This window comes from Zootoca vivipara, chromosome 5 (assembly GCF_963506605.1).
Source record: "Zootoca vivipara chromosome 5, rZooViv1.1, whole genome shotgun sequence".
NCBI lineage: Eukaryota > Metazoa > Chordata > Lepidosauria > Squamata > Lacertidae > Zootoca > Zootoca vivipara.
This window is the reverse complement of record NC_083280.1, coordinates 75,432,459-75,455,811: the sequence shown is the minus strand read 5'-3', so window position 1 is coordinate 75,455,811 and position 23,353 is coordinate 75,432,459. Positions and strand designations below refer to the sequence as shown.

Sequence of the window (23,353 nt, the reverse complement as noted above, 5' to 3'; positions counted from 1 at the left end):
TTATTGCAGCGCTTCTCTTTTATAAGAACAACCAGATGTGCATGTGTCACAGAAGAGTGTGGACATTGGCATATAAGATGCATAGGTGAATAGTGGTGACATCTGTGGGAATTATATAGTTTGGAATTTTACATAAAGGGCACCTAGTGCTGGGCTTGCATGTTGACTCAATCATTGAAATTCAGGCTGGGGATATTTTAGGCCTGTAATGTTCATCCACTAGTCTATAAAACCTTTTAATTGATTAAAGGGGTATCCCAATTTATTAAAAATGGTTTTTTAAAAGTTTAATATTCAAGGGTATTCCATCTTAGAGTGGAGACTGTGCTCTCTAAGATGATGCAGGCTGTAACATGTGTAAGCATAATCTAAAAACAGTGTTATTTCCTTTAAATTTGATCATATTCAAATATATGCAAGGTTAATAAGATTGACTAGGATGTCTTTTTCCCTGAGATATTTTGTGTGTGTGATGAATGAACAGAAAAGACAAAACCTGTTTCCTTCCAAATGTACACAATTCTTAGACTCATTTTTCAATATTCAAGCTGAAGCGTCTTAACAGTTAATGTCTGCATAAAGACCTCCCCACCTGTTCAGAGAGAACCCATAAATTTAAAGCCAATTTATTGTTTTGTGTCTTTTTTGTAGTGACTTCTTGTAGTAAATACCTTTTTCTTAAGGTTAGATGGTTGGCTGAGAATCTCTAGAACAAGCAAGTTTAGTTGTTGTTTTTTGCAGTCATCTATTTTAAAGAATTGTATGCTATTCATCTCTAGGTGTTTTTTTAAAAATATGACCCTTTCTGTTGGATCATTCTTTATTTCTAAATGTCAAGACTTTGTCTACCTAGGGGGCTAACATATACAGAATCCAGTTCTGTAAAATGATTCTTTCCAAAGAATTTGGCAGCTTGAGCAGAGTTAAGTGAAGGTTTTTTTTGGGGGGGGGTTAAAGGAAATTGCTGGATGCACTTAACCACTGAATTTGCTCTCAGTATGGTTCATGGCACTGAACTCGCACTGTAAATATGTGACAGTATGGTGATGCTGCAACATGGTCTTCACAGCATAGTGTAGTGTTTGGAAATATATGTGTGTGTGTGTGAACAGAACACACAGGTTGCGTAATGTTATGAAAGCCACTTTGCATTTGAAAACATTTGGGCCACCAGCCTTGGATAGAAATCAGGGGGTGTGATAGTCAAAGATGGATGGACGGAGGAGGGATGATTGTGAACCATACTTGCCTCAAATCCAGTTTTCATTCTTGGTCCGATCCAGTTGGATTACTGTTTCCCTAACATCCTAACTTGATTCAGAACAGAAAACTCTTCCTTGATGCACATCCTCACATTGACTTTCTTATCCTCTCTTGGCCAAGACTCTCAACACTTAAAAAATCCATTTCATGGCTGTGTGTTAGGGAAGGCCGAAGTTTCCCGAGAGGAGCATGTTACTTACCAGTTTCTCCCTTTCCACCCCATCCCCTCTAAATACAACCACAATGAAAATATTCCTGTGATACTTATTTCATCTGTAATTCGTAACAAAGTTGTCTTTACAATTCAAGGAATGGTGAGAAGATGGGTTGCATAAGTGAAGTCTGAACATTAAGCATGTCAATGGGGAAATGATTTAAAGGGTTTTGCCCTTCCTGGCAAATAGAAATAGAAAAAATAATTAGCTGTAGTTAAAGACAGTTGCTTTATACTCTGAAATATGAGTTTGAATTTCCTCTATTGTTTGCTGTGTCATACTAAGTGCATAGTAAAGTATAACTCTTTTACTAAACAATTGGTTTCCTTCCCCCCCCCCCACTGTTGGTGAGGTTGACGGCTAGAGGCAGTTGTGGCTGCTTTTCATCACTGGATCAACTTACCGCCAGGCTGCTTATTAAGCCTCTCTAGTGCCTTGTTGATAAGCCTGGAAAACAACAAAACCCACTCCTAATAAAATGCCCTACTTTAAAAATACATACTTGTAAATACTTTACCTTTACAAATCCTGTGTTTGGATTCCCCTGTCCTGCAATAATGCTTAGCGAGACAAAGGAGATGTCAACCCTACATACAAAGATCAGCTCGGACATTGGCAGTGGGGAACTGAGTGGTCAGTGTAATATTCAAGTCATTTCCTGTTGGGCATTTGAACTCACAAGATCATAGGCCAGGCACCCCCAAACTTCGGCCCTCCAGATGTTTTGGGCTACAATTCCCATCTTCCCCGACCACTGGTCCTGTTAGCTAGGAATCATGAGAGTTGTAGGCCAAAACATCTGGAGGGCCACAGTTTGGGGATTCCTGTCATAGGCATTAGGTTAATTGCTTGTATCCTTAACTCTGTACTATTTCTGTTGCAAATGACAGCATTCTTTTTGCACCTTTGCTGCAGATTTATGGGATTTTGATCTGTCCTCCAGAATAGCATATTTTTAAAGAGGGGGGGGGGTGAAGAGGGAGACAGATAAAAATAAATGCCACAATAGTTACCACTCACAGCAGTGACCCTCAGAGTAACTTCCAGTTAATAAAAGAATTTTGGACTACTCTTAGATTTCCGGTTGATGGTGGGATAATTTTGGGTCTAATCCTGGCAGGAAACTGGTCCACATTGTCTAATATGGAGATTGCCTGAATAATGAGCTGGTGTGTTTTGTTTATTTATTCAAATATTCCTATACAGTGGAACCTCGGTTTATGAACACCTCGGTTTACGAACGCCGCGGACCCATCTGGAATGGATTAATTCACTTTCCATTACTTTCAATGGGAAAGTTTGCTTCAGTTTATGAACGCTTCAGTTTATGAACAGACTTCCAGAACTAATTACACCCATGCTTCGGGTTAAGTATGCTTCCGGTTGAGTATTCCGCGGACCGTCTGGAACAGATTAATCCACTTTCCATTACTTTCAATGAGAAAGTTCGCTTCAGTTTATGAACAGACTTCCGGAACCAATTGTGTTCATAAACCGAGGTACCACTGTACTGTCATTTCAGGGGAGGAAAAACCAGAGTGGCAGAGGGCAGATCTTCATGTACCCAGATCCCTAGACAATTCTTTGAAAAAGGCCTTCCAAGATTAGTGGTGTGGTGTGTGTTTGTGTGTGTGTGGTAGTGTAGAGATTGTGGGAGGGTAACCTTCCAAGGAGTTAGTTTTTCTGCTCTCCACATTAAATGGGAACTAACGCTTATAGTGAGATAATATCACATGAGCTCAACAAGCAGGTTTTGAGTTTCCCTACATCCGAGATGATCTCATTATTTTGCGTTTATGAATGTTTATCCTCCTTTGTGTTTAGGCTTGTGTTTCCAAGCCCCTTAAAAAGGAAGGGCATTGCTTATTACTTTGACCAGAAATGAAATATCACAAGGCAACGGCAGCTGTGAAAACAGTCTAAACTGTGCGTCTGTAGTCTTATCTCCCGTGCTTTTACTGCATGCTTACCATGTGTCTCTTAGTTTCCATAGCTACTTGCTAAGCAGCTCGGTCCTCTGGCTTGGTATGCCCTGGTGTCAGGCAGAACCCTCTGATGGAAGGAGAATTTGAGATGAGTTGCTTTGTTGAGGCCTGTGTGCTTTTGTCAGCAAGAGTTTTATTTAAAGCGTTTTTCTTAAGTTTTTGGTTCCCAAGATATAAAGTATAGGTTCGATTTTTATTATTCGCCAAGGCGTGTGTGTATGTGTGAATCTTGGCATTTAGATGTTGTTTCCTCACTGGTCCCCATGGCGACTGTACTGCTCATAACTATTCCGTCAGCTTTGCTTCAGGATTATGTATCAAGCAGCATTCCATCATGGCTCTTGTTTGGACCTCCACTCACCCAAAGGAGGGGGGTGGGGAATCAATGAAAAGGTTATGCAGTTCCATTGTCCTTGTCGGCTGGGAGGGGCCTCTAAAAGTCATGATGTATGCAGATGTTTAAAAGAGCAGCACAGTGTTTGGCATTGTAAAGTTGTTTTACAGGCATTAAAGGCTGGAATCTGCTTATTTGGTGTCAACTTGGTTTCGATGTTTTAATGTACAGTTCAGCATATGGTTTGTTACGGCACAAATGAGCCACGGCCAACCTTGGGCTCCAGCACTCCCTGCTTCTCTTCTGGCATGGCCACAAGGGGGAGATATGAAGCTTTTAATTCCTTCTTTTTTAAAATTTTCATTGGCCAGGTCCAGGCATCATGGAAAGTGTTGGGACGTGGGGTTTGTGATTTCAGCTCTCTTGACATAACATGCTGGAGACAGTTCTCTAGTAACAGCTCTTTATTCAAGCAAACAAGACTGAGCTCTGAGGAAAGCTACATTTATAGGGACGGGGGACTAGCTAGAAAGGGATACATTTTGGAGGGAACAATATCAGGCATTCACAGTGCTGCCTTTTGGAGGAAACCAATAAGACAGAGGATCCAAATACAGCAGCTTAAATGAACCAATAGTAGCTGTACCCTCTGGAACCAAAAGGCAGTTACTTTATCCTAATGCAAATACAGACAATAATAATACAGATATAAAATCCTTTGACTCAATAAACAACAGAAAGACAAACCATGGATTGGCTTGGGAATCCACAGGCTCCAGGATACTGTTTTTGCTTGCTCTTCCTTCATAGTTTTCTACACTCAGATTTTAAAAACAACAAAGCCCCGTCCTTTCTGAAGTTGAGAGGATGGACTACATTGGAGGGTGTGTTTTTTTACCGTTAAGCTGTCTTCTTTCAGTTGTGTGTCATTTCCCATTACCACTTGCACTTTTGCACTGTGCATAACTAAAGTATGTCATTCCACTGAAAACGGAATTCCCTTTGCTATTTTGAGTTTAGTGGTTACTATACATTAGTGGTTAATTTTTCTATCAGTACTAATTGCCAGAGGTTTCTTTTTAATATCATGTGGTCAATATCAGACCCTCTAAGAATTTCCAGTAATATCTAGCTATTACTAGCCAGGCTGCTAATGAAAAGCTGCCCAATAAGGTGCTTAAAATTCAGATTAATATTATCCCCTAGGTAAAGACTAAGTAAGTTGTATTTGTGATGCATCCCTTCATTCTGTTTTTATTTCATTTTGTGGACCCAGGTGGCGCTGTGGGCTAAACCACTGAGCCTAGGGCTTGCTGATCAGAAGGTCAGCGGTTCGAATCCCTGTGACGGGGTGAGCTCCCGTTGCTTGGTCCCAGCTCCTGCCAACCTAGCAGTTCGAAAGCACGTCAAAATGCAAGTAGATAAATAGGAACCGCTACAGCGGGAAGGTAAATGGCGTTTCCATGTACTGCTCTGGTTTGCCAGAAGCGGCTTTGTCATGCTGGCCACATGACCTGGAAGCTATACGCCGGCTCCCTCAGCCAATAATGCGGGATGAGCGCGCAACCCCAGAGTCGGTCACGACTGGACCTAATGGTCAGGGGTCCCTTTACCTTTACCTTTACCTTTACTCAGTGTTGTATTTTTGCTTAAACTGCTTAAGTTTTATTTATATTATTGTTTATAAACAAACAAACAAAACTGTCCTGCCCAAGTATTTTTTTGTTGGGTTTGTTCTTCTTCAGGCTTTACACTGTATACATGTCTGTCAGTCAGAAGCGTAGCATCAGTTGTACAGGGCATGTTGACACACTGCATCATACGTGAATATAACCTTCCTAACTGAGAAGGCATTAATCTTAAGCACCCAGATACAAAGTGGGACTGCCTCAGCCTCAAGACTGCCATGCCCCACTTCTTACCGTAGCACTTCTTGCTTCCCAAATTTCCTCTTAACTTTGGGTTTTAACAGCCGTTTAACATCAGCAAAAAGCACTAAACAGCACCCCAGTGCTTTAATTACGAGAGTTTTCAAACCTCCAGAATCTGGTTTTAAGCAATGCAAACTTGTTTTTCAAACACCTTTTCGCTCACTGTTTGCCTAAGACTACCCATAGGATGAGCTACTCTGGTAAAGACAGCCAAAAAGTGGAACTAAATCCATAGACCCAAGCAGGATGATCGCAAGCAGATGTTTCTTTGTAAGGGAATGACTCATATATCTTTTTTCTATAAATGGGCTTTGCTAGATCTGATATAACCTGCATTTTTGTGTGTCTGCATGTTGGCTGGAGAAGTGTGGTTTGGCCAGTAAAGCAGCTTGGAGCATTACAGTCTTTACCCAAGCTCAGGCAGTGGGAGTGGAAGGAAGGCCTGGCCCCTGTGGAGCTGCACTTATGCCGGAAGGGAAAGTGGGATTGGTAGGGCAAGTAAGACACACCAAAAAGGCAAGCAAGGAGAGAATGGACACGGGGTGGGAATGGTTTCTTTTGAAAATATAATGAAAAGCAGACAATGCCTTTGAAACACAAATGGGAGCGACTTTATGGGCTATTAACCACACTCCTTTGGCAGAATCGGAATCCTCCTTAAAGCTATCCTTGTTTCAGTACTCCACTGGTCCCAACAGTTACCATATTTTTCGCTCCATAAGATACACCTGGCCATAAGACGCACTTAGTTTTCTGAGGAGGAAAGGGGGAAAGCCCCGTTTTTTGGGGGATCAGCTCACAGTTGTGCAGCTTCTTTTGCAAAGAGGAAAAGCCCCATTTTTAAAGGATCAGCTCAAAGTTGTTGAGTTTACTTTGCAAAGGGGAAAAATCCTGTTCAACTCACAGTTCTGCAGCTTCTGGTAATCTAACCAGCCAGATAATCCAATCAGCCAGTCACATGTTGCTGGGGAAACAAACAGCCTCCCTCTGCAGAACATTCAACAATGGAGGCCTGGGCAAAGGGGTGGGGCGGAAGGGAGGTACAGTCCCTTATCTCCCTCCCCGATCTCTTGCAATCAGCTGCTGAGCGGCTTCCTCTTTCCCTCTTGTTAGCCTTTAGCTCTTTCTTAAAAAAAAAAAAAGCATGATCTGCTTTTCGCCCCTGGGCAATTCAGCTCCAGGGACCACATAGTCATTCCATAAGACGCACAGACATTTCTCCTTACTTTTTAGTCATTCCATAAGACGCACAGACATTTCTCCTTACTTTTTATGCCATTCACAATGTGTCATTCCATAAGACGCACAGACATTTCTCCTTACTTTTTAGGAGGAAAAAAGTGTGTCTTATGGAGTGAAAAATACGGTACATTCTTCATAAACTTTTGCTGCAATCTCAAAACTATTATAGGCTGTGGCCATTATTCGTTGTCTCTGTTGCAATGGAGCAGGAAAGGAACACATCCCTGTAATTTGTTGATGTTGTTTGATTGGGGGTTGTCCGGATTTAATTTGTATTATGTATGCTCTTATTTATGTTTTATGTTTTTTAAAAATTCTAAGTTACTTGGATACATTTTTGAGCAGCAAGGGACTACTCAATTTAGCTTAATTAAATAATAATCCCTAGACTCTTCAGGTTGTATTACCTTTCAGGATTGAGAAGTTGACAGTGTTATCCTAGGCATGGAAGTGAGCCACCTGAATTCAACAGGGCTTGTTTACATAAACATGTGCATAAGATTGCAGGATCAGTGTCTCTAAGGCTGCTGCATGGGTAGATATTTGCTATGGCAGGCACACATTGTGAATGGCATAATGAACTGTCAGTCTCACAGGTTGACTTCATAATCATCATCACTTGTGTTTTAAAAGTACTATCATTGGAATTGTGGTTTTTAATGATTGTGCACGCCACCCTGAAATTGTTTGACATGTTAGGTTATACATTGTTTAATTATAATAATATTTAGGTGACCCAAACTAATCATATTTCTCAAGCCCATATGTTGCGAACCACCCTGAGAGGTATGGATGAATGAGAGTATACTAAACAAACAAACAAATCTGTCCAAACATTTTATTTCTCTGACCTTTGTCATGCAGTTTTCCAACTAATGCTACAACTGAAATATTCAAAGGTAATAAACAACCCATATGAGTTGAACTAAACCATTTGAAAGTTCACTTCTCAGCAAATGCTTGGTTCAGGTATTTCAATGACTTTCTCATTTTTATAGAGTTGTAACCCATATTTAAAAGATGTCTGAGGTTGTTTACAATGTAAGAAAACATTGAAATCAACAAACATCTTTTTAAGTCATGAAACATGTTTAAAAAAAGAATGGGAGAGAGAAAAAGCCAGAGTGGAAAGGTTCTAGTAGCCTTAAAGACAAAACCCTGGAATAATAAAAATGTGTTAAAGCTCTTTCTGTTGAGTGCGTGGAGCAGATCTGTTGCATTCCATGGGAAGAAACACAATAAATATGGTGTCTGCCTCCAGAAAAGCTTATTTTAGCATTCTCTTCTCCAATACGGATAGTGCTTGAAAAAAGGACATGTGGTTAGTGCTAGCTCAGCTGGTGTGGATTGGCAGCAAAATGGAATCTGTACCACTCATGCCTAAGTTGCCTGTGTAGCTGGGAGAGCAGAGGTTGTATTAAGTCAAAAGGAGCAAGCATGCATTTTCAATCTCAGGGGTGATGGGAGGAAATGGTTGGTAATAACCTAGGCTGCAGTATCTCTGAATGCATATCATTAATTTTGTGGAAGAGATGCATTTTCAGTTACTGTAATGCTACTGGAAAAAGTCTCAGATATGTCATGCTCTGAAACGGTACACAATCTTTTCCAATATTTATTCCCAGCACTGACTTCGAAGCTTCCTCTCCATCATATTCTTAAAGGTTTCTTGTTTTCTGGCTATTTTTGTATTTTGTCCTATCTTCTAGTTTAGCAGTTTCTCTCCCCTAATAAATAAATAAATAAATAAATAAATAAATAAATAAATAATTCAAATGACCATATCAATAAGCAGCATGGAGGGCTGATGCAGGAACATAAACTTATGACAAATTTTACATAAAAAAAGAAATGAGATATGATTATTTATTTGTTTGTGTTTATAGTCTGCCCTTCATCCCTTAGCATTCCAGGGCAGTGATCACTACAGAATAAAATAGGTATGAACAGTAATATAACTCTTCTATAGAGGTTTGGCTCTTGCTTTTGCATTAAATCCTTACTCTTGCATTTATTTATTTATTAAAGAAGACTGCTGCAAGACCATCCTTTCTCCCAACCACCCCTTATTTAGCCAATGCACAAAAATTATTTTTTGCAGCAGAGAGTCTTTATGACTTATCACTAATCCACATGTGTCAGCCATCAGATGGTGATAATGGAGGTTGATTCCCTCCGATATTTTCAAACCACACACTGTGCTTAATGTGTAGCATGCAGCCATATTCCACCCCCAACCTTAAATTACAGTCTTTGTAGAAGAGTAATCGGTTGTTGACCCCCAGTTGCATCTCCCTGAAATCCCTGCTTGATACATCTATGAGGCTGGGTTAAAACAAAGGAAAGTCCCCCCCCCCTCAAGCCTCATAGCCATAGTGGGCGGGAGAAGGGGCACAATTGAGGGAGCTCATAGCTGGGGACAGAAGGAATAAACCTCCAGTCATTGAATACTGTGATTCTGACAACGATTAGACCTCCCCCTTGCATAAGCATGACTGCATGCTATGTGTAGTTTGATATAGAAAGTGTCTTCCTTTGCCTTGCCCAGCCTGGGCAACCTCCCCTAAATGCAGAAAACTCTGTGGTGCATGTTGAGTTCTACGACACATTGTATAAATGGTTGCATGGCTTCTTAGCAGTTGATAAGAGAAATTAACATTTGGCATGCTCATAGGCTCTAAAGAATACCATTGAGCTCTGCTTCACTTGGGACCACATAACTGAGGCTAATAGTTTCCATATGTTTCTCCCCATAAAGCAGAGATTTTAACTGTTCCATGCACATGAAAAATGGCACTGAATGCTGAGCAGTATTGCATTTCATATTTCAGATGCCTCTTCTATGCTACTTCTATGCTACGGTACTTCTGCTGGTGTCACTCTTCTTGGTTGTGGTACATGATTCGATATCATTGCCAGACTCTATCTTGGTCCTCTTCCAAATACTATTAATTGAGCAGGTGAGAGACAGTTAGGAATGAATGTCAGATAGAACTTTTTATTGATAACTGGATATTGACTGTTTATAGCAAACAGCAGGATTTGTCCACTTAGGATAATGGCACTGAGTGCTGTAATTCAGTAAAACTTGACTGCATACATTTGAAAGGAGCAGTGCCGGATTTACGTATAAGCTAAACAAGCTATAGCTTAGGGACCCACTGGACTGGAGCTACATTTCCAAAATATAAGCTCAACAATTACTTTGATAAAATACATATTTTGTTATGTGCAAATGGCTTTAGATACCTATTAGGTCCATAAATTACCATATAGCATATATTCAACACAAAAAACAGCGACAATTTGTTGTTGACAAAGGACAGCTGGACATATAAAGGGCCCCGTTATCCTCAGTATCTTAGGGCCTCATCAAACATAAATCCGGCCCTGGTGAGGAGGAGTCAAGTTGATCTGACAGCTGATGTGTGGCATTGAGGCAGAGAGAGGGAGCTGAGGTTGAGAGTGAAAAGGTTGAGCCCTGAACTGTGAGAACTAGAATGTTTCTCCCCCACCATCTGATTTGGTCTGTTGGCCTATTGAAGGAACAGTGCCTCCCCAAGATCTTCACTGTCACCCCAATTCTAGCAGAGACCTCCACATCCACTAGAGGCCTCCCCTGGGTCTTTGGCAAACCCTCCAGGGTGCATCACCCTGATAACAGCATCATATTATTATTGATTGATTGATTAATTAATTAATTAATAGCCTTCTTAAAAACCATTTCAAGGCAATGTACATGAAGGATAATTCAAAGGATAATTCAAAACAATTAAAACCGCAAATACATTCAAAACATAACTGAAACCATACAAAATGGTAAAGACTCTTCTATCCTGCTGGGAAAACCTCTATTGGAACAAAAATGTCTTGTTTCCAGAAAGTGCAGATACTTGTTGTATCTGAGATCTTTGCTACACCTCTAAAGCTTCATTTGCTGAACCTTCTTCAGTTATCTGACTTGGTAGTGTAGAAAGACTATTATCAAGTGCACAGTTGCACTCCCATTGCTTATTTCCTTGCAAGTCAGAGAAAAGGGAGAAGAACCATTTTGACCACTGTTCCGCTCTTTGCTTTTGATACAACAAACCACTTTGGTTTCGAGGAATTCTTCCACTTTCACAGAACTGAGATTATTCTGTTGATGCATAATAAACTTCTTCTGAGGGTGTATAAGGAGCTGGAATGGCCTCCAGCTATACTTGAGCAATACCTATTAGAATGAAAACAATTTGGAGTGGGATCTGCTTATGGGCCTACTATAGACATTAGAGATTGTGCATGTCCTAGGACAGGGGTAGGCAACCTCAGGCCTGTGGGCCGGATGCGGCCCAATCGCCTTCTCAATCCAGCCCACAGATGGTGCTGGGATCAGCGTGTTTTTACATGAGTAGGATGTGTCCTTTTCTTTAAAATGCTTCTCTGGGTTATTTGTGGGGCATAGGAATCCATTCACACTCCCCCCCCCCAAAAATAGTCCGGCCCACCACATGGTCTGAGGGACGGTGGACCGTCCCATGGCTGAAAAAGGTTGCTGATCCCTGTCCTAGGATGTAAGGAATGGCTGCCTAGTTTAATTAATGAAAACTTACAACCATGCCATGTAGGGGTAGGGAGATAAAACAGCAGAAATAACACGCTCCTTCTTCATGTGTATGTTTGTGTATCATACCTTATTTCATAGTATTACCGGAACAATTTACCTTAAGGAAATGCCAGTTGCATTTGCTAACTACCAACTGCGTTTTTTGTTTTTTTAAAATGACTTTCCTCCAAATAGAAAGCAATTTAAAAAACCCACAAATTTATTATAAGGTGTGAACTTATAGAAACCTTTTAAAACATACTTGGGAATGAGATTTTTAATATCAGCTTCTTGGTAACTTATTTTTAAAAACTCCTAAATTGACCGGGACTTTAAAAAAAATGAGTTTGAGCTCACAGTCACTGTATATATATATAAAACACAAGTACAGAGTTGGATCATGGGATGTTCTTCCCAGCTTAACTAATACTTCCAAAACTGGGTACTAGTGTTCAATCTATCCAAGGAAGTGAAACCCGATGAAGTTGTCTAGATTGCTCTTGTTTCTCTGTCAGATACATAATGCTGACTTGTGTTTTCTGTCATCCTTCTGAAGCCTCAGATCTCCCATATTTCTTCCTCTCTCTTATTTTTTTACTTGTAACTTGCCAGTAGTGGATGACTCTACTTAATGTTTACCCTGAACTGCTGGAAACAAGAAGAACCTCCCTTGAATGGGTGGTCGCTCATTTCAAGATTGCAGCATGTAATCCCTGGATACACATATTTTTAAATGTGGCTTTTATTTGATTATTGGCTTTGTGGGTAAACAGAAGGAATCTGCACTCCAGTCATTGTGGCTCCAAGCAGTTGCTTTCCACATATTTCGCTTGTTGTTGTTGTTTTAAAATCAGCCTGCAAAATACATGTATCACAGTATTTTTAAATTGCTGCTTCTTAAGTGCCCCTTGTAAATCAGAAATATTTGACTTAAAAGTGTCATTAAAGCCATTAGTATTTATCTTTGCTCAAATCAAGATTTGTAGAGCATGTTTCGCTAATGACATGTTTATTGTTTAGAATGCCACATGACTTACGATATGTTTTGGACCTTTACGTTGGAAGCTACATCTGCTTTTTGTTAAGAGTGTTCCTCGTAATTGTACAATGTGTGTCCGTGAGAGAAATGAGGCTTTTTTGCTTTGCTTTATGTTTTGAAAAATGCTTTCATGTTTGCAGTGTTTTGTGTTGGACTCTCTTGCATGGGATCTCTCTAGTTTATCAGTCCCTCTCAAAAAGCATAGGTGAAGGTAATAAGCTATCACATCAGTCCAAGGCTTTACTTGAAAGCTTGTCACACCCACTGTAGAATGTCTTGTTGGGAGCTTACACAAGAAAACTTGCATTATTATTATTATTATTATTATTATTATTATTATTATTATTACCCCTGCTCATCTGAGTGAGTTTCTCCAGCCCCTCTGGGCGGCTTCCAACATATTTAAAAACATAATAAAACACTAAACATTTTAAAAAACATATATACAAGTCTCTGGTGCATCCACTTTTGGAATGCTGTGTACAGTTCTGGTTGCCTCATCTCAAAATAGGTACTGTTTTAGGCAGTTCAGAAAAGAACAACCCAAATGACAAAGGGGTTAAAGAAGATCCCCTTTGAGGAAAGATTACAGTAATCGGGGCTTATTAGTTTAGAGCAGGCATCCCCAAACTGCGGCCCTCCAGATGTTTTGGCCTACAACTCCCATGATATCTAGTTAAGAGGACCAGTGGTCAGGGATGATGGGAATTGTAGTCCAAAACATCTGGAGGGCCGCAGTTTGGGGATGCCTGGTTTAGGGGAAGTGTAAATGGCAAAGTGACAGAAATGTGTAAGGCAACGTTATAGGAATGTATAAAATTACGCGTGGCATGCAGAAAGTGGGTAGAGAAAATGGTCAGAAGCAGTGTGCTTCTGGACACCAGTAGCTGGAAACAGGAGGAGGAGGAGAGAGTGTTCTTCTGCTCAGGTCCTGCTCGCTGGCATCTCATGGGCATCTGGTTGGACACTGCTGGAGGTCAGGCAGTACCAGTGCCCATGGGAACCCCATCATTTCAACTTTTCAGGGGATGCACTCTGTGTCTCATCTATGAGTGTCCCTAGATTGGTAGAGGGACAAAGTAAAACCTTCCTTTCTTCCCATCTGTCAAGTGGAGCTCCTGTTCCTGTCACCTAATGACAGAGGCTGTGAAAGACTTTCCTTTTGCGGCTAGGTTTCAGGCTGGTAGTTTACCTTGTTCTTCTACTGTTTATCATTCCCTCTGATAGTGAAATTAGCTGGTTCTGTGCCAGTGGGACTGGGGCCAAAAGAGGGCCACTGAGAATCAGGAAGAGAGATATCGGCAAGCTTGAGTAACCTCCAAAATATGCATAAGTGCAAAAACCCTTTAAACCCCACAGAGGGCAACTCACAAGATAAAAAACAGATTTATGGGGACAGAGTATGATCTGAAGCCTCTAGGAGCCAAAAATAAATGTTATTTGGAAAAGAAAACCAGAAGGTGTGGAGGAAAGTGGATTGAGTCCTTTACAATGTACTGTATAGGATTGTATAGAATCCTATACAATGTATGGGATTGTGGAACCCTGAACCTAGGCTTCCTCTATTAGTGAGTTAGCAGCACACAATGCAACTTTTTTGTTGCCAGCCCTACTTGTAGATGCATCCTTGTTCTCTTTCTAAAAGTAAGATGCAAAGTGACTTAAAGTAAATTTTGTATTAATTGTTCAGCTTAAGTTTTGATTTTCTCTTATTGGATGTTTTGCCATAGCCACTTGGAACATAGCTTCTTTGAAAAGGTGGCGAATACTAAAATAAGAGTGACTTCAATGAAGGAATTTTCTGACTTGTGAAATTAATGTGTTGATGTTATAATATTCAAGAAAGAAAGTTTAGATTTTTAAACTTATATTCCTTCAGCAAACCTATGATGGAAGTTAGATTGGAAGATAATGGCCACATCCAGACCTAACAGCAGTCCATAATTTAGTGCAATATGAACAAGCCTCAGACTCCTTCCTGAAACATGGAATCATAGACTTGTGGCGTTGGAAGGGACCCTGAGGATCATCTAGTCCAACCCTCTGCAACACAGGAATATGCAGCTATTCCATACAGGAATGAAACCTGCAACCTTGGTGTTATCGGCACCAGGCTGTGACAAACCGAGCTATCCAGGCTGTGAAGAGATGAGAAGCATCTGTTTCAGTGTTAGAATCATAGAGTTGGAAGAGACCACAAGGGCCATCCAGTCCAACCCCCTGCCAAGCAGGAAACTCCTGACCACTGTTTGCTGTGCCATCTAAATCAGGACGCTGTGTGGTTAATTTAAACTATGGCTTGTTCTAAGAAGCCAAGATCAAACTGATCCTTAAACTAACCACAGTTCTGGTCCAGACAAAACGGCAAACTATGGTTAGCTGAAAATGGAAGCAGATGCTTCCAGTTATTGTGTCTGAATGTAACCATTATCGTAAACTATTGTTTCCTATGTCCTCACACCAGAGGGAGGGAAGATGCAGAAGGAGGCTCATGCTTGTGATGCTGTAACACATAGAATATGGTGCTTTAGCATTGCATCCAAAGCAGGTTAATACTGGGCCATGGGTCACTCTATGAGATTTGAGCCTTTGTGTGTGACAACCTTTTCTTTTCTTTTTTTCTTTTTTTTCTTTTTTTTAAAATATCATATACATAAATAATGTATATGGAAATTAATACATATACATAAATAAAAGCAAACATAGATGAGTGGAGAGAGAAAATGACAGAATACTTAGAGTTGGCAAAAATGACAGGAAGACTAAGAGACCAAAAAGAACAAAGGTATCGAAAGGAGTGGAATAAGTTCATGGAATATTTGAAGGATTATGTTAAATGATTAGAAACACTAGTAGAATTACATTTAAAATACAACAAAGAATTATAAAGCCATTGTCCACAAAAATATAAGTAAAATTATATGTTAAATATAGGTAAGAACAAAGGGAAGGAATATATATATATATATACAAAGGGAAATTCTAACTAAGATAAGGACAGGCAAGAAAAAGTATGGCACCGAAAATGGTGGAATGGGAAATAAAACCAAGAAAGAAACAGGAGGAAGTCCAGTTCGAAAGAACAAGTGGAGAAGATGAACGTTATAGGGAAAGTAAAGATAAACACGACACAACTAAAGTCTGATTGTATAAAAGAAAGTTTATTTAAGAGGTGCATAGACTTGTGTGACAACCTTTTCAAAACAGAGCATAGTAGGCAATGAATGTGGGGTGTAATGACACCAGCAACAGGTCCTATGAGACTTTGTTGGTTTCCTTTCTTCATTTAGAATTGTAGAGTAGCAGATAGCACCTCCTGAGGCATATGGGGGTGTTTATTAGGCTAACCAAGAAATGGGCTGCCAACAGGAGTTGAATTGATGAGTTGGTAGTGATCTAACCACTTAACGGGACTTTGGAATCGAGAGAGAAAATGTACATGGATGTAATGAATTATGGAACCCATTTAGCAGCTAGTGGCATGTCTGTGGCTGTTAAGAGAGAAGTGTCCATCAGTTTCTTTTTCTCCCTGGATTTGAAGCTGGCATAGCCAATAGAAAGCCACATGTCTCTTAAACACAGTCCAGCAGTAACTTGGAACAGTTTGGTATAAGTGAGCTCAAGAAATAATATATTGTACTCTCTCAGTATAGTGTGCATGATGAAAAACAAAGCTGAATACCAAGCTACTTGCCAGGATATTTGCTGGATGTCATACTGGAAGTTAAATCATGTATGGTATATTGATGTTTTTCATTGCTTTATGGCACATCTGTTTCTTGTTTGCTGCTTATATTAGTGCCTCCATATTAGAAATACACCCATATCAGATTATTCCGAGGAAGTGGGCTGCCCTTGAGGATCTATGGCTTTAGCTTCATTTCCATCCTCCCAAGTCCACTCCTTTTCTGTATAAGTTGCAACTTGCTCATCTATAGTTGTGGATGAAAGAGGAACCTGTGGGGCAACCTGCTTCACTTGCAGCTTATGAAGTGGACTATTATGGAATGTATACTAAAAAATAGCGGAAGGGAAAATACAATTGTATTCCAGTCCTGCAGTCATGAACATGAAGCTGTAAATCCATGATTAGCAATATTTATAGAATCATAGAATTGTAGAGTTGGAAGGAACAATGAGGGTCATCTAGCCCAACCCTGTGCAATGCAGGAATATTTTGCCCAATGTGGGGCTCGAACCCATGGCCCAGAGATTAAGAGTCTCATGCTTTATCTTCACTGCAGAGCAGTAATTTGTCCTCTTCGGCCTGATGCTGTGCTGGTGGCGTAGTTTCAGCCCTTAACATGGCCCATACCCTAGAGGCCACTCTAATTTGCACCATCCAAAGGGTGCACAATGGCAGACATGCTTAGTTAAAAACTTGTTTCTGCTACATAGTAAGGGGAATGAACTAGCAGCTGCTTAATGTGTGGATGTGAGGAGCTTCTGAAAACTAATTGTGGGGAGTGTGTCTGCTGTTATGCACACAAATATACACAAAAGTATGCATGATGCAGCTCTGTGTGCAAAAATTATTTTGATATACTTCTTGCCAACACCCACAGATTGAGTGCCTTGGTGTCTGTTGTGTCCTTTGGTTTCTTAGTGTACAGTTGCACATGGTAGTGCATACTTTCTAGAACAAATAATATAATCTTAAAGTTATTTATACTCTGTTGCAAAAAAAAGAAGAAGCTTCAAAGCAAGTTGGAAGTTTAAATTAATCATTGTATAGCAAGGCCCAGTACATCTGGTCTAGTAGTCATTTTTCTCCTCTGTGTGGCAAGGAATATAGCTGGCACTTGGATATGGTGCAGAATTCTAGAGCCATATGTTAATGTGCATTCTGTTAAATCTATAAAATATTGTCTGTCTGGAGAAGCCATGCATAACTTAAGGAAGGAGGGGACAAACAATTATAAAAAGTGCAGCTTTAATAGCCAGTCATAGATCAGTGGTACAATGCTATCCTAAGCTATCTTGCCTTTAAACAAATTATCAGTATTATTGAATGAAAGAAAAATATCCCAAGCAATGTAAAATACCATGTTTTAGATGTCACAAATAATTAACAGAAATTGCACATTGCACAATTTGTTAATCAAGTAGGTATCCCAAATGAAGATGTGTGGAGAACCAAAGCATTCTGTATGATGAGCAGATATTCAGGTTTAAGGTATCAGGTGTGCCGAATTCTATTTTCCTTGCAGGCCAGTGGGGGAAGGCCTGGCTAGGACTCTACCTAATGCTATAGAACAGCCAGGAACGTGGGAGAGAGAAGCACACTAAAAGAAACTAAGGGACTGAAGTATTGACCTATGCTGCACAGGGTCTGGCCAAAGGCCTTGTTTCTGACATTCTTGATCTGAAGCACATGTGCTTTGCTTGGAAGTGATTTCCCCAAGGCGTTAAATAAGCCACTTTGCCAGTTGTAGTCCTAGCAGCAAATGTAACTTAACTGCTTTATTCCATTTCGACCAAGTGTGTTTGTGATGCTAATGCAGTATACCATAAGTGAATTCTGGAACCGAATCATATGTTGTATTGATTCGTAGCATTTGCTTCCTATACTTGTGTGTGTGCCAACTTGGACTGTTGCAGCATTGCTTTTGCAATTAAATATTTGACTGCTACATTTTTAAAGAATGTATTGTCACGTTCTATACTTTGTTACTTCCCTTATCCAGTGGTAACTCAGGTTACAAACTCTGCTAACCTGGAAGTAGTACTTCAGGTTGTGAACCTTTTCCGAGGATGAGAACGGAAATCGTCTCCCGGTGGCGCAGCGGCAGCAGGAGGCCCCATTAGCGAAAGCGCACCTCATGTTAAGAATGGTTTCGGGTTAAGAACGGACCCCCCAGAATGAATTAAGTCCATAACCCGTGGTACCATTGTAGTGTACATGGGCTTGGCACTTCAGAGTCCCTTTTGATGTAGCCTGCCTGCAAGTTCTGAAGACCTTGTGTTTTAAAACTTACTAGCTCACATGGTTACCAAATTCTGATGTGGGGTGGGGGGTGGGAGATAAACATAAACATATGAAGCAAGTAAATCTCACATTCTTTTAAAGACATGATTTCTATTCCCATATTGATTCCTTCTGGCACCCTCACCTCCTCCACTAAGGGCTGGCTCATACTGAGCAATGTTATTGGAAATGTTTAGCTATATAATAATTTGGCATCCATTGAGCTCATGCAAATCAGGGTCTCTTTAATATAAGTGCTTGTTAAGCAGTATCAAATGAAAAACAGGTTGATGTTCTCCCAATAAAGGTCAAAAAACAGCAACCCTGCCTTTCAAGATGGCACATAATCTAAGCATAAAGAAATACAAAAGATAAAACTTTTAAGATTTTGTTTACTTGTGAAGGAAGCTGACTTGATATGCCCCTGCCATATTGGTTTATCACAATTTTAAAGTTGTAAATAAAAGTTTAAAATTGCCTACTAATAATTAAGCTAAAGCATGTCTGAGAAGGGGTTATATGGTCATAGAGTCCTGCACAAATCCTTGATCCACTAAACTTATTGAATACTATGCAGCTTCAACCTAGAGGAGTTTGCCAGCCTTTTAAATTCCAGAAAGCAGGGTGCACCACTATTGCAAAAAAAAAAAAGTTTTAAACTGTGGAGCCTATAATGGATTTTCACTTATTTATTAAAATCTAGGGACTCAGCAAAAATCCAGAGGAATGTGTACCTTGTAAACTTCAAGTGTTCAACAGAGTATCTCTTTTCTCTTTCCATGACCTGTGTCAGGTCTAAAAGTTACAGATTTTGCTGCTTCAAAAAATTGCCTGGCTATTTTTTCAGTGGATATGGCCTATTTTTCCATGAGAGTGCAAAGGAAGCAGCCTTTGATATTACTCTGTTAAATCCAAAGTTAAAGTTGCTTAAGAAGGGTATTTGTGCCATACTCTTAAAAACTCAAATACAGTATTGCTTTCCCTGTTGTGACCACAACAGGGACAATTCAAGACCTTCGTGTGTCCCTCCCTCCAATGAATTGTTTTTAACACTAGTATATCTTTGTGTGGAAGAAGTTTTGTTTTCATGCCTTGGGGCAACTAATGTAATTGCTGCAGCAGTTCTTGTCATCTGCATTTACTGGACAGTCTTAAACTTATTGAGCCAAAAACTAATAAACCTCTGGGAACAAAGATGTTAAGGTATTTGGCTGCTAGCTGGTTGCAGCACTTGCCAAAATCCTTTAGAAACAGAACTGAATGTTTCTAATGGAATGCTTCGTAAAAAGCACAATAAACTGTGATAAGAAGTTGAGGGGTATTTGTGTGCTGTGGTTATGTTCACAAAACAAACATTTTCTGCTAAAGGGTGCACAAATTGGATAAATGGCTTTCTTGCCATCCTGTTGAAACTACAGGCAAGTAAGTTGAAACCAGCTCTTCTTTATGGATTTGAGTTTTCTCCATAGAAGCACCCTCCTCAAATACCTGTGCTTGTTATGGTAGCTTTTAATCATAAACATTGAGAACTACTTGGCTATAGATATCAGTGGCTACAGTTGCTGCCCATTCTATGCTAGGCAAGAAATCAGTGTGGTCTGATGCTCTTGGTAACAGAAAGTGCCCTGTAGTTGGCCTGTTTCATGTCCCCCCACAAGCCTCTTATTGCTGAGAGAGAATTTAATTGCACCCTAACACTATCTTCCCTCCCCCCCCCTGCAAACTTTAGCTAGCTTCTGGAGTTCAGTCTCAAGTTTAGTTCCACTCAGCCTACATTATCTTGAGCTGTGTTTTGCTATGAACGGCCACTCCAGACTGGTGTTTTATTGCAGGTGTATTCTGCAACCCTTCTCTTGCACAAGGGCTTCGGATAATCTGCCATGCTGTCATCACCAAATAGCTACCTAAGGCTTAGATTCTAAGCTTTTCTGTGCCCGGAGTGGGCAGATTGTCACAATAAAGGGAAAACGTCACCCCTTCCACAACAAATAAGGTGATCAAAAGTATTAACCCAGTTAGAATTATCATACCACCCTGTTTCCTTTGGCTTTACTGTGTTTTGGGATAGATTTCAGTAGTGGCAAATTTTGAAGGGCTCGAGTGCATCACGACAATCCTCATAGTTATACCCTGCTCAACCTTTCGCCCACTGAAATTAAAGTGAAACTCTAAGGTGCTCTGAGAATGAGGAAGTCGGAAACCTCTTTCAGAGGGGAAGAAATTGGAGGCCAGGTTTCAACCCAACACTAAGCATTATTATTCTTGTTACATTTGATGTCACGTTTATTTACACCAATATACCACGTAGCAGGTTCTGCTTAGCACAGCGCTAAGCAAAATGTTCTGCCTGTGCATGAGATTTCTCATTGCACACTGGACTCTGCTTGCCCTCTCTTCCTTCTGTGTGACCCTTGTTTCCAAACATGTTCAGGTTGTTTTGCATTGCCTTGCATTGTGCTCCAGGAGAATGGACTGTAGTAGCGCCATGTCTCTCAAAAACATCTTGATTCAGTAGCAATATTTAGCACCAGGCTGTCAGCCTATTGAGTTCAAATCAGAATGTACAGTAACTTACATTTATGGGAATAGCTGGGCTGGTAATGTATAAAAACACCAGATGGAGCTGTCCTTCTGCATTATAACAACAGCTACATATTTCTGTTAGTTCTACATCCCTGTAAAAAGACAAATTCATGTCGGGAGAACTTTTGACTGAAGAAGCAATTCTAGTAAGTGGGAATTAGCTTTCGTTCTGTGTGTTGTGTGGCAATTTGTCTTGATAAGGAACTGCCAAGAAAGCTTAAAAAAATAAAGTCAATTAGTCAGTACTTGTTAATGTTGCAAGGGGAATTAATTTTCCATGGTCACGGTGGTGTAATATGCATTGCTTGATGTGAACTGACATTCATAACTGGGGAGTGTGACCATAATGTGCCATAATAGGTAGTGTGTATAATTTATATTACCATATTTAGGGGTGTTTTTTCCTCTCTCGGTGTAGCGTGATTTTATTATGTTGTAAGCTGCCTTGAGCATGGTTTTAACTATGGAAAGGCAGCATACAGATAAAATTATGTATGTATATATTACCTATACAAACAAGATTCTCTACACACAATGGCCCAAATCATGATGTAAACATGTTTGGAATAATATCTAAAAGACTGAACATGACAAGTATTTTTTTAAGTAGAAACAAACTGAGGTCTCATCCAGGAATACTGATGATTTCTACCTGTATTTCCTGTTATGCCTGTTAAAATAAATTATGGCTCTTATTAGCTTTATGCCAGCATTTTCTGCATTTCCTGAAGGGACCCTGGTAGATGTGTACATTTTTTGTAATATATTTACAGTTTTTAAAAAGTGCCTTGATCATTTTTTAGTCGGGGGAAAATATGAAAAAAAGGATGTTCCTTAAAATATGACACAGAAAAACTTAAGCTATTTTTTAGGTGAGGGGAGAAATTAACTTCCCTAATAGCGAAATTCTAAGCTGTTGCAAGCAAGGTATATAGAAAACCTTTGTGTGATACAGGTGTTTGTATATGATATTCAGGAAACTGAATAGTACAGTTCTTGTTCTCTTTCAGTCCTAGAGACACAGGGAAAAGCTAAAAAGTTACAATTCTTACTTAAATAATATTAAACAAAACATTCTTCCTAACAATGAAAGAATAATCAGTTTTCTCTTTGTAGTTATTGTGCTGGGCAGTGCATGCTTGCTTCTAAATGAAATGTGTGTTGTATTGACCTTTTCAATGCAAGTGGTCACCCTTCACAAAGACATTATTGACCTGTTTGGCCACAGTCAGGATTGGCACCTCAGCCCTACCTCTGTTGTAACCAGTGAGAATTAAACATTTCATTTCCATTTATTTCAATGGGATTTGGCATAGCTATGAAGTGATGAAAGCTTTTATGTTGACATGCCATGAGCAGCCTTGTGAAAGCTACCATATTGGCCTGAATATAAGGCTCACTTTCCCCCCAAATTCCGACTGTGAAAAGTTAAAGTGTGGCTTATATTCGTGACCTTACGGTATGCAGCCAGGAGCGCGGCAAAGCAGTGCCTGCCCCGAGTGTAGTTCCCCATCCTCTCCCCCAAGGCCGGGAAGGGAGAGAGTGAGGAAGGGGAAAGGTAGCCAGCAATGCAGCGCAACTCCCCCCGCCACGCCACGCCACACCCAGTATGCAGCCAGGAGCAGCCAGGAATGGAGGGGCTTATATTCAGGTATTCCCCCCCCTCCAATTATAAAGGTGCAGCTTATATTTGGGCCAATATGATAATTCACTGGCCTCCTGTGTCACGTAGGAATTGCCTCCAGGCAACTAGTGTGAGAGAGCCTACTGGCCAGAAATTAACAACACTGTGAGAAGGACAGGAAGACTAGTAAAAAGAAAGAAAAGTGGACGGATTAACTTTTGTAGTTACTAACTGTGAATTTACTCTTGGGCTTCTTCAGGAAAACAATTTTACATCTTCACGTCGGGTGTAGCGTGGTGGGTGGCCATAGCCCCAGGTGCATGAATTTAGGGGGCGTGGATTAGGCACCCCCATGCAGGGATCTCCATCCCACCCTGCCTGCTGACGGGGGTCTCTGGGCACCTGGGCCCAACCTAGCCTTGCCTTACCACCATGTCTCCAGTCCTGTTGCTGAATGGTTGCCCACCCAGAGTCGGGGGGGGGGCTGCCAAGGGCTGCATTGGCCTGCTGGGCTCCTCCCTGCGTGGACGGGCAGGCGGTGAGGGCTGGGCTGGTGCATTAGCTCCATGAACCCGCCCACCCAG

The 23,353-nt window shown here is 40.4% G+C and overlaps 1 protein-coding gene across 1 annotated transcript in view; it reads left to right on the top strand.

Annotated features, from left to right (window-relative positions):
- Positions 1 to 23,353, top strand: part of BICC1 (BicC family RNA binding protein 1) — a 112,371-nt gene that overhangs the window by 56,286 nt on the left and 32,732 nt on the right. The window lies entirely within an intron of this gene.